General features: G+C 39.2%; 1 long non-coding RNA gene across 1 annotated transcript in view; it reads right to left on the reverse strand.

Annotated features, from left to right (window-relative positions):
• Window positions 1-15,935, reverse strand: part of LOC105947449 — an 83,897-nt gene that overhangs the window by 40,726 nt on the left and 27,236 nt on the right. The gene's annotated exons all lie outside the window — the stretch shown is intronic.

Genomic DNA, 15,935 nt, shown 5'->3' on the forward strand with positions numbered 1-15,935 from the left:
ATACCAGAATTCTGGGGAAAAAAACACTGCACTGTGGGAAAAAAAAATGGTCATTGTACTGCACCTGTGGACATACAAGGGCCCTATGGGCCTGTATCCTGTGCTCGAATGGCAACTTGTTTATATAAACTATAGTAGTGTTTCTGACGCAAAGGCACTAGTTTTTCCAATGCAGGGCAACAGTTCACTATATTGCCATACTGTTCCTTTAAGGAGCACATTAATCTGCTCATTTGACATGGACACCAACCTATGGAATCTACTCCCTACACTGGTAATGGGTATCAGAAACAGAGCCCATTTCCTCTAATCCATACATAGGGTGAGGTTAGGGGTCATCCCCACTTTAATACTATTATTACTTCATCTTATTGTTTTCCTTTTTTGTTTCATACCTAAACAGTGTAACAGATCATTGTTTGTTTTTAAACTTACTTCTGGGGCATTAGCCGACACAGAAAGCCTAATGTCCGCCTTTCCTCCCATATCGACAGAACATTCCTTGAGGCAGAAATGATGGGAACATTATTCAAATGCACTGATTTTGCTTTGTTGGTTTATTTGCAACTGAACAAAGAGAAGTGTCTCACACTAAATACAGGTATATAGTTAAAAATTATTGTCTGAGCTCTCTGAGGGCTAGTGTCTCATTTATATTAAGAATTTAAATGAAGTCACATTAAATTGTGTCTTTATTTAAATTACAAAGTGTGATTTTTGGATGCAAATTTTCCCTATAATGTTGCATTTACCTCAATTGCTGGCAGTACTATTGAGTGGGTTTTCTGTGTACGATTGTGCCTAGCATCATTAGAGTGGGATTGTCTCACTTAGGTATGAATTAAGCTGGCCATACACGCACCGATAATATCGTACAAAACCTTGTTTCATACGATATTCGGTGCGTGTATGGCATGTCGGCGAGTCGACCGATATCGCAGGAGGCTGCTGATATCAGTCGACTCGCTGATCGGGCAGGTTAAAAGATTTTGATGGGGCGCCTGAGCAAAATCTCCCGTCAGGGCTGAATCGGCAGAAGGAGGTAGAAATCCTATTGTTTCTACCTCCATATCTGCCGTATCAGCCCTGAACGTTAGTGGCCGATTGGAACGATCTTTCGTGCGACTGATGTGGCCACCTTAAGTCAGTTAAATTGCTGGTCTGTAGTGGCTATTGATCCACTAGTTGAGCAACAGGGCTCTCCTACATCAGCATCATTTTCAAGTCAGATCGCCCCTTTGTGTAAAGCAAATAAAGGAATAAACTTCACTAAACCTGATAATCTTGAAAATTCTTCCGCTCAGAATATAAAAATATTATTGCCTGATGGGAATGGTATTGTTCTTTTCTGCTCAAACATCTTCTGATGTTTGGTGGAAACCACACTGAATGTGAAACTAGTGTAAATGCAGTAGTTTCTATTTTGAGTTTTTATTCACTGGGGTAGCCATACTGCCCTGAGCAAAGCTATAATTTAAACCCACACCACTTAAAAGAGCTTCCTAGCTGCGTCACTAAAGCCAGCGGTGAGCAAAATGAGTCAGAGAACTTCCAAGATGGATTTTCTACACTTTGCATATGAATGAGAGTTTCAGATGCATAGAAGCAGAGATGAAGTGATAAAAAATGTAGGAATACTGTCCAGAAAGCAAGCCAAGGACTCTTAGGTAGAATGTGCCATGGATGAGTAATTTGCTTATATTCATTGCAGGTTTCCAAGACTTTCAAGTTACAGAGGGCATAACAGAAAATAAACAAAATAAAGTTAGAATTGGGTGTGGCTCTTGCAACATCCATTTTATGTTTTATTTAGTGCCAATGTCTGCCTCTAGGTTGGAAATATTGTTCCTTTTATTTTGCTGTTGAATTTAACCTAGTGAAAGGGTACTTGGCAATAAGAAGGGTGACTACAGGAGTGGTGGTGGGAAACACTGATCACTTCCTTTTAAAAAAGGTAATGGTTAAATGTCAATACAGAAGATACAGTGCAGCCACTTCATATGCCGGAGAAGTTCTTCCAAGCAGAACACCAAACCATTACCCCTCCCCACCAACCCTACCCATAGTGATAACGATTTTTCTCTTGTAGTTAGGACAGAGCGAGATTGTTGTCATTGTTGGTCCAATAAGTCATGCCTTTCATTTGCAGTTTGGGGAATTACAAACTATCATCTGTCATCTTTATTTTTGATTCTCATTTGGATCTATATTTTGCCTGTCCATGTATTGGCTTCAAGTATGTGCTACAAACATGTTCAAGATTGATTCTGCTAAGCATTTAGGGAAAAAAGGTTCAGTACAGGTGCTCTGGATCAGTGTTTCTCAAGTGGTAAGGAAAGCCTAGTTTTTGGGCCTTGCTATTTTTATTGATGCCTTAGTGGAGTCCATTCTCCTGATTTCTACTAGCACTTCTACAAAGAGCTTATCAAAACTGCATGTGGGGGTAACTGCAAAAATATATAAAAAGACAAAGGGAATCATTTATTAGCAATTTTCTAAGTATCCTGGGACACCAGGAGATTAAGTCACTTGTCCAGGGTCACAAGGAGTTGCCACGGAGAATCCAACCAGGGTCTCTAGCATGGGATTCCACACCAAAGGCTGATCACTTAACCATTAGGCCAACTCCTCCTCCTTATAAAATATATAACAATGTATAATATGATCTAATATAATATTTTATATGAAAAAATAATCTTTGCAGACATCTGTAATCCTACTTGTAATTAGTAATAACTGATGGGTAAATTGGTCACATTTTGCTGAAAAATTCATGAAATGGTGAAAATCTGCAACATACAGTCAAGTCCATGGGCATTTTTTCATGGCTTTTTTTGGTCAGCGCACAATACTTTGATGTCTGTGGGCTTTTTTTTCACAATGAAACCTCGCTAAAAATTTTGCTCATCAGTAGTGATGTTTCAAATGAGTCAAGTCTGGGTGTTGACTTACACAAAGAAGAGACCTTGGTAAAAATGTAAAAAAAAGTTGAGATCTTTGTTTAGGATTTTCTAAACTGTAAATTGAACAGTCCAGGCAGAAGATCAGTTGTGGAAAGATAAGTACTTCGATACTGGGACTACAGCAGGATGACTATGAAAGTAATTTTATAAAACTGTAACATTGTTTGGAACCACTGCTATAGATTGCTCTTGTAAGTACCCTCATCTATTATTTCTACCACTGTTTTACATTGCTTAATAAATAAATAATAATAATACAGTTTTATTAGATGAGCTATTACACCGTTGGGTTACTATGGTGTAACACTTGTTTGGCTTAGATATGGCAAAACCCAGGCTAGTGATTGGTATAGAGCATGTGTTACATGCGACCTTAATACACAGGAGTGGGCCTCCGCTATATGGGAGTTATTAATGGAGCCGAGGGTGTAGTTGAACTACAACTAGAGAGCTTGTGTGGTGCAGATAGAATAATGGACGCCAGAAAGGTTCTTGCTGATGAACTATAGTACAAGTTTATTTGACAAGGCACACTTAATATTGCAGCAGGGATTATACTCACAGACCGACTATACTCCGGCCGACTGTGGTCCAGGGGAGAGCTCCTAACACTGGTACCTGGCGTCTAATAAAACCGGTCCCTAAAGAACGACAACAGAGCCGGGGTAGGCTAAACCCTTTTACAACTCCTGGTTGGGGCTATTAACTGCCCTTGCTAAATAAGCTGACTATGCTCACCACTTCTAGAGGGTGCTATGAATAAACTGTCTGTGCTGGCTTGTTCTCATTCACGGGGCCCTGTCCCCGACTTATCACTAGGGTATGAGGTCCCCTAGGGTACAAATGGCTTCTGGGCCTATGTTCTGGTCCAGGCTCAATTGAAGCTCTGCCCAGAACACAGCATGCAGCCAAAAGAGGAAGACACTTCCTTGTGCAAGACACTATATAGTCTGCCAAGGGGAGTGGTCAACCTGGGCTAAACCTATAGGAGGTAGCCTAAGAACTGTAACCTGAGTGTAGAGGGCTCTGCCCTATAACGGTACAGATATCAAAAGTAGGGATATGAAGCCATAGGGCACTTAACCCTATGGGTCCCTACATTGGGTTACTAGACCTGATACAAACTTCCCCTTGGCCCATAGTTTGTATCTCAGCATTACATTTACCTATTTTCCTTTTCACTCTCATCCATGAAGCAGTTAATAAATTGTGCTGTTTAATGCTTTCATTCTTTAGAAGTTTGTGCCTCAAACTGCTATAAAATCCATTACTCACTTGGTATTTTTGTCTATTATCTCTGTACTGGTACAATTGCATTGCTGCATATATCTATAATACAAATATATTTTTAATTGCTTTTGTCTTTCTGCAATGGATTTTCCAGTTTTATGGATCTAAATTAAGACTTCGGAGCATGACATTTAGAAATGTCTGGCACTTGCACTGAGCATACATCATAGAGGGAGCGGTCATGAGCTTTCAAGATGGGAACATCTCGGAGTAAAGAGAAATTCGCTTAATTAATCTTGCAGCGGATCACCTGGGAATCCCCCTATTTATAATTGTATACATGCCTGGGAGTGCCCCGGAGACTGGCAAGTGTTCTCTTCTTGATAAAACGGCCCATTTATTATGAACTGTTTCACACAATATGTTTCTGTTGCTGACATGGAAACCAGATCAACACTGGGACTTATGTTATGTGTTAAAAGAACCTCAGAATTTATGGCATGGTGTAAAAGAAAATGTATGCTTTCCCTCAGTCTGACATTATGAAAACAGATTTGAACAATTACGTTGCTAGTCAACAGGCATTTAAATAAATCTCCCCACAGGCAATATATATTAAATATAAATCGTGATAACTTCCACAGTATATGCAAGGATGTATTATATTCATCATTTGCAGAAGTACTACATATATATATATATACACACACAGTATATTACATACAGACACACACAGACAATATATTATCTTCCAAGAAAGTCCCGTAGGAGGACTGAAACTTTGGGCTAATAAATCATTTTTATGGTAAAGTCCTGTTGGTGTATTATTTTGCTGTAATATATATATATATATATATATATATATATATATATATATATATGTATGTATATATATATATATAAAGTACATCTATCTATCAATCATCTATCTATTTACTGTTTCTTTCATCTCTCTCTCTCTCTCTCTCTATATATATATAGTGAGAGAGAGAGAGAGAGAGAAAGGCTGTGGAGACCTTGAGTGCAGCATCTGTTCTATTTTGTACCATACTGATTTTCATACTGCACCCAGGCATTGTGAGTGCCTGCTTGCCATTGTTTTTTATATATATATATATATATATATATATATATATATATATATATATATATATATATATATATATATATATATATATATATATATATATACACACATACATATACAGTACATACATACACAGGTATGGGACCTATTATCCAGAATGCTTGGGACCTGGGGTTTTCCAGATAAGGGATCTTTCCATAATTTGGATCTCCATATCTTGAGTCTGCTAAAAAAAACATTTAAATATTAAATAAACCCAATAGGGCTGTTCTGCCCCCAATAAGGGGTAATTATATCTTAGTTGGGATCAAGTACAGGTACTGTTTTATTATTACAGAGAAAAGGGAATCATTTAACCATGAAATAAACCCAATAGGGCTGTTCTGCCCCCAATAAGGGGTAATTATATCTTAGTTGGGATCAAGTACAGGTACTGTTTTATTATTACAGAGAAAAGGGAATTATTTAACCATTAAATAAACCCAATAGGGCTGTTCTGCCCCAATAAGGGGTAATTATATCTTAGTTGGGATCAAGTACAGGTACTGTTTTACTATTACAGAGAAAAGGAAATAATTTTCAAAAATTAGAATTATTTGCTTATAATGGAGTCTATGGGTGATGGCCTTTCCGTAATTCGGAACTTTCTGGATAACGGGTTTCCGGATAGCGGATCCCATACCTGTATATATATATTTTTATATATTGCAACTTTTTAAAGGAAAAAAATGAGACATGCAGTGTAACTTCAAGCAGGTGTCCATCTTTGTTTTGTTGACAGCAAATACAGGCACTTTTCTAGAAGTTGCCAAAACACAGGCAAAAATTATCCATTTAGTTGTCAAAGTAAAGACCCTATATATATATATATAATTCAGCATTTTGCCATCTGTCAATATTCTCACGAAACCATGAAAATGTTGGACAAAATGGCCATAGATCCTAATATATTTTGCCCAAAAAAATGGCCATGGTCTCCAATATATTCGGTGAAGAAACATTTATTTTGCACTGAAACAGCTGCCGCTAAAAAAGTCCCTGCTAAAAAATGCCCATTGACATCAGTGTATTCTGCGAATTTTCACCAACAGATCCAATCATTACTAGTCATCACTTTGACGTAATATGACAGTTTTCTAAATAATATCTATTCCATTCATAAGTAGGTATTTTATTGCACAATTTGTTATGTTCTTTGTTAGGTATGCAAAGCATTAATTTATGTACGCAGTGAACATTCTACAAGGTGTTTATATAATAAAGAGCAGCCATGTTGCTTGCCATGTGCACAGCAGTCACCCAGGGCCGCAGCTGCTATGATACTTGCCTCAGCCAGCAAAAAGCCGCTCCTGGTAACTTAAAGAGAAGACTTTCTGATTTTTAAATTGGAATTTCAACTCTTCTAGTGCAGAGAGCGCTATTGCGTTCTCTGCACTAGTGATCCCCTCCCCGGACGCAAAATAGCTAAGCAAAATAGCGGCATCAACTTGGCCGCCTCAGGACCCCTGAAATTGTGCTGCATTTACCTTTGTAATAAACTGATCTGGCTGAAATACTTTCTTAGGATACTATAATTTTGTTAAACTTACAAAATATATATAATATAGATTTACTGTTATTGTATGTAGTTTTCCTTAAGGATATAATAACTACCCTTCTTTGGGATATGATCATAAACAAGCCATTCAGATGAAGGGGAAATAAAGGAGAGAGTTGTTTTTTTGCAGAATTTTCTCATGCAGATTAACTTTTTTTTAAACTGAAATTATTTTAATGAAGCTCAGAATCTCTCCTTTCTTGTAGCAACGCATGTTCCTTCTATCAAAGTCCATTCAGGTCACATGGATCCATCCCTAGGCTGGGTCACCCAGTTTAAGAAAAAAAATGTCTTGGGAAAACCCCTCCTCCCGTTTCATTTATCTCCTTCTGGAAGCTTTGAAGATTAAGGCTTAAATATAAGCTTAATGGATCCTTCAATTGCCACTTTTATTTGAAAAATGTAATTAACTAATTTAAATCAGTGATATTAAATGATCTATCTCCAAAATGATATTTAAAGGTATTTAAAGAATGGCTTTGTATTAAACTTTTAATGGTTTGGTAGAAATGGAGGCATAATAAAGAACTGCATAAAAAGATCTTACAAAGATACAATTTTGTTTTGTCCTTGTCTAAGAGGTTTGTTTGATCAGAATTCAGGTAGAACATATTGATATGATTAAGTACTTCTTGTAGGTATTTCCTACAAAGTACCTTTTTTAAGGGTTAAAAGAATTGAGATATGGAAAAGGGACACTGTAAATATAGACCACTACGTATTGGAACACAGCCATTGGGAACATAGACCCTTGTCTAATGGAACAGAGCCACTCAGAGGCGATCATAGATCCCTTCATGGTGAAACAGAGAAATTGGGAACATAGACCTCTGTATTATAGAATAGTGCCATTGGGAACATAGAGCTCTGCATAATAGAACAGAGCCATTGGGAACATAGATCCCTGCATAATAGAACAGAGCCATTGGGAACATAGATCTTTGTATTACAGAACAGTGCCATTGGGAACATAGATCTCTGCATAATAGAACAGAGCCATTGGGAACATAGAGCTCTGCATAATAGAACAGAGCCATTGGGAACATAGATCCCTGCATAATAGAACAGAGCCATTGGGAACATAGATCCCTGCATAATAGAACAGAGCCATTGGGAACATAGATCCCTGCATAATAGAACAGAGCCATTGGGAACATAGATCTCTGCATAATAGAACAGAGCCATTGGGAACATAGATCCCTGCATAATAGAACAGAGCCATTGGGAACATAGATCCCTGCATAATAGAACAGAGCCATTGGGAACATAGATCCCTGCATAATAGAACAGAGCCATTGGGAACATAGATCCCTGCATAATAGAACAGTGCCATTGGGAACATAGATCCCTGCATAATAGAACAGTGCCATTGGGAACATAGAGCTCTGCATAATAGAACAGAGCCATTGGGAACATAGATCCCTGCATAATAGAACAGAGCCATTGGGAACATAGATCCCTGCTTAATAGAACAGAGCCATTGGGAACATAGATCCCTGCATAATAGAACAGAGCCATTGGGAACATAGATCCCTGCATAATAGAACAGAGCCATTGGGAACATAGATCCCTGCATAATAGAACAGAGCCATTGGGAACATAGATCCCTGCACAATAGAACAGTGCCATTGGGAACATAGATCCCTGCATAATAGAACAGTGCCATTGGGAACATAGATCCCTGCATAATAGAACAGTGCCATTGGGAACATAGATCCCTGCATAATAGAACAGTGCCATTGGGAACATAGATCCCTGCATAATAGAACAGAGCCATTGGGAACATAGATCCCTGCATAATAGAACAGTGCCATTGGGAACATAGATCCCTGCATAATAGAACAGAGCCATTGGGAACATAGATCCCTGCATAATAGAACAGTGCCATTGGGAACATAGAGCTCTGCATAATAGAACAGAGCCATTGGGAACATAGATCCCTGCATAATAGAACAGAGCCATTGGGAACATAGATCCCTGCATAATAGAACAGAGCCATTGGGAACATAGATCTCTGCATAATAGAACAGAGCCATTGGGAACATAGATCTTTGCATTACAGAACAGAGCCATTGGGAACATAGAGCTCTGCATAATAGAACAGAGCCATTGGGAACATAGATCTCTGCATAATAGAACAGAGCCATTGGGAACATAGATCTCTGCATAATAGAACAGAGCCATTGGGAACATAGATCTCTGCATAATAGAACAGAGCCATTGGGAACATAGATCCCTGCATAATAGAACAGAGCCATTGGGAACATAGATCTCTGCATAATAGAACAGAGCCATTGGGAACATAGATCCCTGCATAATAGAACAGAGCCATTGGGAACATAGATCTCTGCATAATAGAACAGAGCCATTGGGAACATAGATCTCTGCATAATAGAACAGAGCCACTGGGAACATAGATCTTTGCATTACAGAACAGTGCCATTGGGAACATAGAGCTCTACATAATAGAACAGTGCCATTGGGAACATAGATCCCTGCATAATAGAACAGAGCCATTGAGAACATAGAACCCTGTGTAATGGTACAGAGTAATGTTAGAGATTCTTTAAGCTATAACATAATTTAAATATATTAAACACTATTCGATATTATTTCAATGGAGATGCTTTTGTGAGTTGAGTATAAAGAACTTTATACAGTACTTAGAGACTAAACAGCTGCGAAAATAGTGTACATACAAATGAGGGGCGGATCCACAGGAAAAGTTATTGTTGAAGCTGAATATATTCCCTCTTTCAATACCCATAATACACCCCATAGAAATATGTGTATATGCTTAAGGGAGAAGAAAAGGTACAATCACTGGGGGGTTCCAAAATGGTAGGAACCCCTCACTGAATGTATTCACTTTTTCACTCTACTGCGCATGCAACGGGCCCGGGATTCTGCAGACAGACAAGAGAAGGAGGAGGATCGCTGGCTCACAGCTGCCCCGGGCTGGTGCAGTTTCCTCCTAACAGGAACACCAGCCCGGGGTATAAAGTAAGCGATTACAATCACTAGGGGGTGCCTAACATTTTGTCACCCCCAGTGATTTTACCTTTTCTTCTCCTTTAATGAATAGTATGGATATATAGAACAGATATATAGAATAGTATAGGAATGATTTCAGATATTTTGTAAGATTCATATCAGCTGATGGCCTAAATTCACCAGAGTGATTACTAGCACTTAGTAAAGCAGCCTGTTAATATGCTGACAAATAAATCAGAGCTGTATGGGGTTGTTGCTATGCCAAATCACACTGTGGTGACTACAGAAAGCCTGACAATATTAGGGAAGGAGTAACAACCAAGACACTTGGCCAGCATTATCTTCTGAACTCCTAATCCAAAGCAAAAGGAAAAAAGTGCCCCGTCATGCTGTAATCTCATTTGGAAAAGTCAAATTGCTATTAAGCAAATGTCCTCCCAAGGCAAGAAACTGGAGCCTGTTGGTGGAATATTGTGCAAAGAAGTTGATGGAACATAATAGACCATGTGAAAAGCTCAGTGGGTTAATAAGATTGGTCATGCTACAAATCCTGGCCTATAAAGAAGATACTGGAACTGTTCTTCTCACGTTATCCAAGAACCAGATTATCTTTCTGCCTTCTGCCTCTACGCACTGTACATACGTCTTTCTCTTTACCATTTTGTTTTAACCTTCCATAACTATTGCCATTTTTCCATACATTTTGTCACCAATATTTAACAATAGGCAAAGCAAAAATAGTTTCCCCAATGAATAATAGTAAAGATAAAGGTGCACACTTTAGGTTTGAGTTCAAGTTCTCAAACTCAAAAGGAAGATCCAGAACATGTACATTGTTCCATTGTTCAACCAGTGCCTAAAATGAGTCCATGTATGGGCTGTCCATGACATTGGTCTCCATGTTGATGAAGGCATCTACATGTGTGGTTCATATGTGGTTCGACCACTCTGCAGAGTGTCTTGGGTGATTGGTTATTCATTTGGCTGTTCTTTCCCTTGTTACAAATAACCCAATCTGTGTAAGGTCTATATAATTTATTTAGTATGACCATATAAAGCACAGAGCCAATCATTTGCACAACTGCGGTTATCTGCGTTTTTTACAGAGTGAAATTCTCAGCCTTTTTTGACTTGATACTAACATGATCTTTAAACAGTGGCAACCAGTGCCAAGGACAAGTACAAAGGGAAACCAGTAAAGAAACCCATAGCAGCCAACAAGCAAAGGATGTTATTGGCCCAGTACAGTCAACATAATGAAGGAATATTTCTGATTGGTTACTTCCGGCAGTTCATACATCAAACTGCTGATTTGTTTTATAATTGACATGTTGTAAGATGAACTATATTGCCCCTGTCTATAAAATGCAAGCTAAATGCCACCAATGCATAGTTCCTGCCTGTATTTTATATCCACTTCCTTTCCCTTATGAGGATGCCGTCTCTAATTATTACCACTCAGCTCATCCTAGTCCAGAAATGAAAGCACATGATTAACCCCGCCAGGCTGCATGTTACCCTTCTAAGGTGTTTGCAACTGGATGCAATTAACATCATAAAACCTCCTTGACGCAGTTAAGAGGGGAAGTTTCTGGAAAAGCCGAGTTTACTGCTTTACTGCATTGCTTTATATATGCTAGCTCTAGTTACCCTTTACAGCATATCGATGGCAATAACAGCATGCGTTACTCAATAAGCTCTTTTACTGTATGGTAAAAGAAATCCCTAGAGCCTTGTCTTATCTTTTCTTTTTTAGTTGCAAAATACGGCCAAATACCCATCTGGATGTCAGTATATATTTTTGAAATCCCTGGGGCAGGCAAAGTTTTCTGAGTTACAGAATGGACACCCAGATCCAGCTAAAGTCTGACACCTGCAGAAACTCAGTTCCAAGAGAAACACACCCAGACCATGGGTGACCCTTTGTAAATTCTATTCCAAATACACACTAATGATAGTCTTTTGTAATAAAATGAATGCTATGACAGTACATACGCTATATCCAGGAATGCATGGAACAGGAGTGAGAGTAGGGCAGGTCTATTCCACTCTATTGAGCACCCCAGACTGTAGCAAATGAGATTAAACAACTGTTTACTAAGTTTAGTAAGTTACTATTTTTTTATATGCTTGTCAGGCATAGCTGGTTGGATTGATTGGCAGATTATACAGCTAGCAATGGCAAGTTTCCAGGCAAAATTAGGTCAGGATAAAATCATTTTAGAGCGCTAAAGAAGGCACAAGAGAGGCACACCTTTGTTTAATATGCCTGTACTGCGTCTCCAGATGATCAGTCAGTTCCTTCACACCACATGCACTAAAATTTGGATAGCAAAGTAAATGCAATTGCCTTTAAAGCAGGGATGTGTGGATTGGGGCTCATTGCTGCGCTGCCTGTTTCTTCTTTCCCCTACGCAGCATTCTGTGAGCTCATTTGTCAATCAAGTGTAAGTCCCGGTAAAGCTGCATGGGGATTGGATGGGCTGGAGAGGAAGTTTAAACTTCCCCCATCCAATCCCTGTGTAGCTGTACTGGGACTTAAAGGAACAGTAACACCAAAAAATGAAAGAGCTTTAAAGTAATAAAAATATAATGCACTGTTGCCCTGCACTGGTAAAACTGGTGTGTTTGCTACAGTAACACTACTATAATTTATATAATAAGCTGCTGTGTAGCCACGGGGGCAGCCATTCAAGCTGGAAAAAAGGAGAAAAGGCACAGGTTACATAGCAGATAACAGATAAGTTCTGTAGAATACAATAGTGTTTTAACTGTTAGCTGCTATGTGCCTGTGCCTTTTCTCCTTTCAATGGCTGCCTCCATGGCTATACAGCAGCTTATTTATATAAATTATAGTAGACTTTCTGAAGTAAACACACAACTTTTACCAGTGCAGGGGAGCAGCACATTATATTTTAGTTACTTTTATACACTTTCATTTTTTGGTGTTACTGTTCCTTTAAACTTCAGTGAGAAAGGAGCAGGGCAGAAATCTGTGTAGGGGAAAGAACATGCCGGTACCAGAGCTCTCTCCCTTCTCAAGTCTGCAGCTCACTGAGGGGGGTTGGCTATCCAACTCATGATCTTGGCTAATCCACGTAAGTGCAGCACTGCAGGGCCCCAGTTAAAGGGCACCTATCACCAAAAAATTGTTTCCTCCACCAGAGGTGTAGGGTAATACAGCCCCCACTCCAATCATGGGAAACAGTTTTTTTTTCACAGAATATGCCCCTCGCCAGCAATAAGCCACCTGTGCCAGGAGGGAGCTCCCCATGTTGGGGCAAGTGACACTACTCGCTCATTATACACATGTGTGTGACGTAAGCTTGAGAGGCGCATCTACAGCTCCTACGTCAGGTGCATGATCAGCAAGCCAGGAGAATTGCTCATGATGTGAATGGGCCCTATACAACATGGCCTCCCAAACTGGGCCCTGTAATTTCTGATGGCAACCCTGTATATGGTTGATGTGGGGGGTGCTGTGAATTCCTAATAAACTTCCCTTCCCTTGTCTGTGAGTGCTTCCAGATTGTGTGACTTTATTTATATATATTGTATCAACTGGTAGTAATTATTGTAATGAGGTTCACCATAAGAATTCCATTCCTTGCACTTACAGTAGCACGTTGCTCCAGAGGTCTTTGTGTTCCCATACAGAGCTGCACTTTACTCTCAATACAGCACTGCCTGCCCTTGGAGCCAGTGTATACAAAGACCATGAGCGGTGGGTAGCACAAGGGCACCCTGGAATGCCCCTCCTCACTTGGGTGCCATTGAGATGTGTAGGCTAGGGGGCACCAGGATAGGGGGCGCCAAGCACCTGAACAGAATATTTCCCCAGGTGCAAGTGCTCTGTGTATGGGCCCCATGAACCCTTTAGAGTTTTTAAATTTGCACGTAGGGCAATAGTAATAGTTATCCAAGGTCTCAGGATGTGACAAACACATTGAAACAAGACCTTTGATTTGTATATATATATATAATATTGTTTAAATTCTGATATTGCATGTCTGTAGTAATATTTGTTTGAAGAATAACATGTGACTATTTTACTGTATCTGGGATTAGTGCCAGTATAAAATGCTGTGAGTCTGTCATGAGAAGCCTTTGTACTCATACTGTACGTTTGGGGCTAAATAACACTGTCTGCACTTGACCCGTAATAATGGTTTCGTGTCCTCTCTAATAAAAATGTGCAGCATCTGATTTTGCTTGTAAAACCTTTGCTTTGATTAATATGTATTTTGAGGTTGTTTTAAAAAAAATCTGTGGTTGGCCCTTGCTTTAATTGACCCTTTTTTACATGTTTTGCTGCCAATTTACTGTTTTTCTGTGGATTTCAGGCTACTTTGGGAAAATGCCTTTGTACTGCACATGTGAAATTATCATGGGGGTAATTACGGATGTGATGAACTTGGCTGTAGGCCGTCGACTCTGCTCCTTGTGCCATTAAACTTCTGTGATATCACTTGGCTCTTTCTTATGAGATGTGAGGGCTGATTTAAAAAAAAAAACTGCAGGCAAGGTGCAAAAAATGAGCACAAAATGCTCTGCTTTTTTGCACGTTACAGCTTTTTCAGTTGGTTGCACCCCATAAATGTAAGTTATTCAAAGCAGAAACCTTCTTCCAGGCATATCAGAAATTCAGCACTAATTACTTATTGAAAACTCTGTATATTTTTTTATTCTGTTCCTTTGTCTATGAAAACCGATGTTCTCTCTTGGAACCTAAACCATGACGTTACCCTCAATATACTTGGAAAACAATAAGGAAAGTGCCACACCAAGCCCTGTAAAAGTATTGTAGACACAAGGCACCCTTCATAATCTTCCATAGCTTTTTAACCCATACTAATTAGAGGTTCTCCAAACACCTCCAAGAGCCAGAAATGACAAGGTCCACTATTGCTCAAATGGCTGCTATGAATTAGACCCTACAACCATGGCTTGCTACAGTCAAGCAGTGTCAGATTCGGGCATGCAGGGCCCATTGGTGCTGCCACCTTGAGGAAGGAGCTCAGGGATTATAGAGCACTGAGATACCTCTGTCCTTTTGGTATGGTTGATTATTTTTTTTTCTCTAAATGTAGGTGTAGTACAGGTATCGGATCCCTTATCTGGAAACCCATTATCCAGAAAGTTCCAAATTACGGAAAGGCCATCTCCCATAGACTCTATTTTAATCAAATAATTCACATTTTTAAAAATGATTTCCTTTTTCTCTCTAATAATAAAACAGAACCTTGTACTTGATCCCAACTAAGATATAATTAATCCTTATTGGAGCCAAAACAATCCTATTGGATTTAATTACTGTTCAAATAATTTTATTAGCAGACTTAAGGTAGGAGATCCGAATTACTGAAAGATCCCTTATCCGGAAAACCCCAGGTCCTGAGCATTCTGGATAATGGGTCCCATACCTGTAATATGCCCAAAGGACATACACAAGACAACAGCAGCTACACTTCAGACTGATTCAGCAACTTATCTGCCCCCCCCCGCACCTTTGGGCCTACCCAACCAATATCTGGCCTAAATTTGTCTATATATCGATTGGGCAGGTTTGATTTCCCTGTCGGATTGGGTATCGGCTCATTGATATGGTCCTCGCTCCAATGGGTCCGATTCCTGTCACTGTAATTGATTGTTTAGCCCTCGGCCAAGCAAACACATTACTCCAATATCACCCACCTTAGGTGGACATGTCGGTGGAAAGATCCGCTCATTTGTTGAGATTTCCAGCCAAGCAGATCTTGGCAGGTCTATGGCCACCTTTAGACAAAACACCTTATCATTATTTAAAGATGTATTTGCCAATAATGTGCAATTAGACCATTACACCATCACATGGAAACAACTACCAGGCACTAGAAACATATTATAGCCCCAAACCTAGATAAACTGATAAAAGAATAAAGTAATATAGATTATTTCTTTTTATATATGTAACATTTGTGCCCTGTTAAGCAATGCTCTCAAATTGCAGTTTTTATCCATTCATTAGGAAATAAAAGCTAAAAATACATCACAAGATAATGTGAGTTTAGGAGAGTGTGGGCTA

This window comes from Xenopus tropicalis, chromosome 5 (assembly GCF_000004195.4).
Source record: "Xenopus tropicalis strain Nigerian chromosome 5, UCB_Xtro_10.0, whole genome shotgun sequence".
NCBI lineage: Eukaryota > Metazoa > Chordata > Amphibia > Anura > Pipidae > Xenopus > Xenopus tropicalis.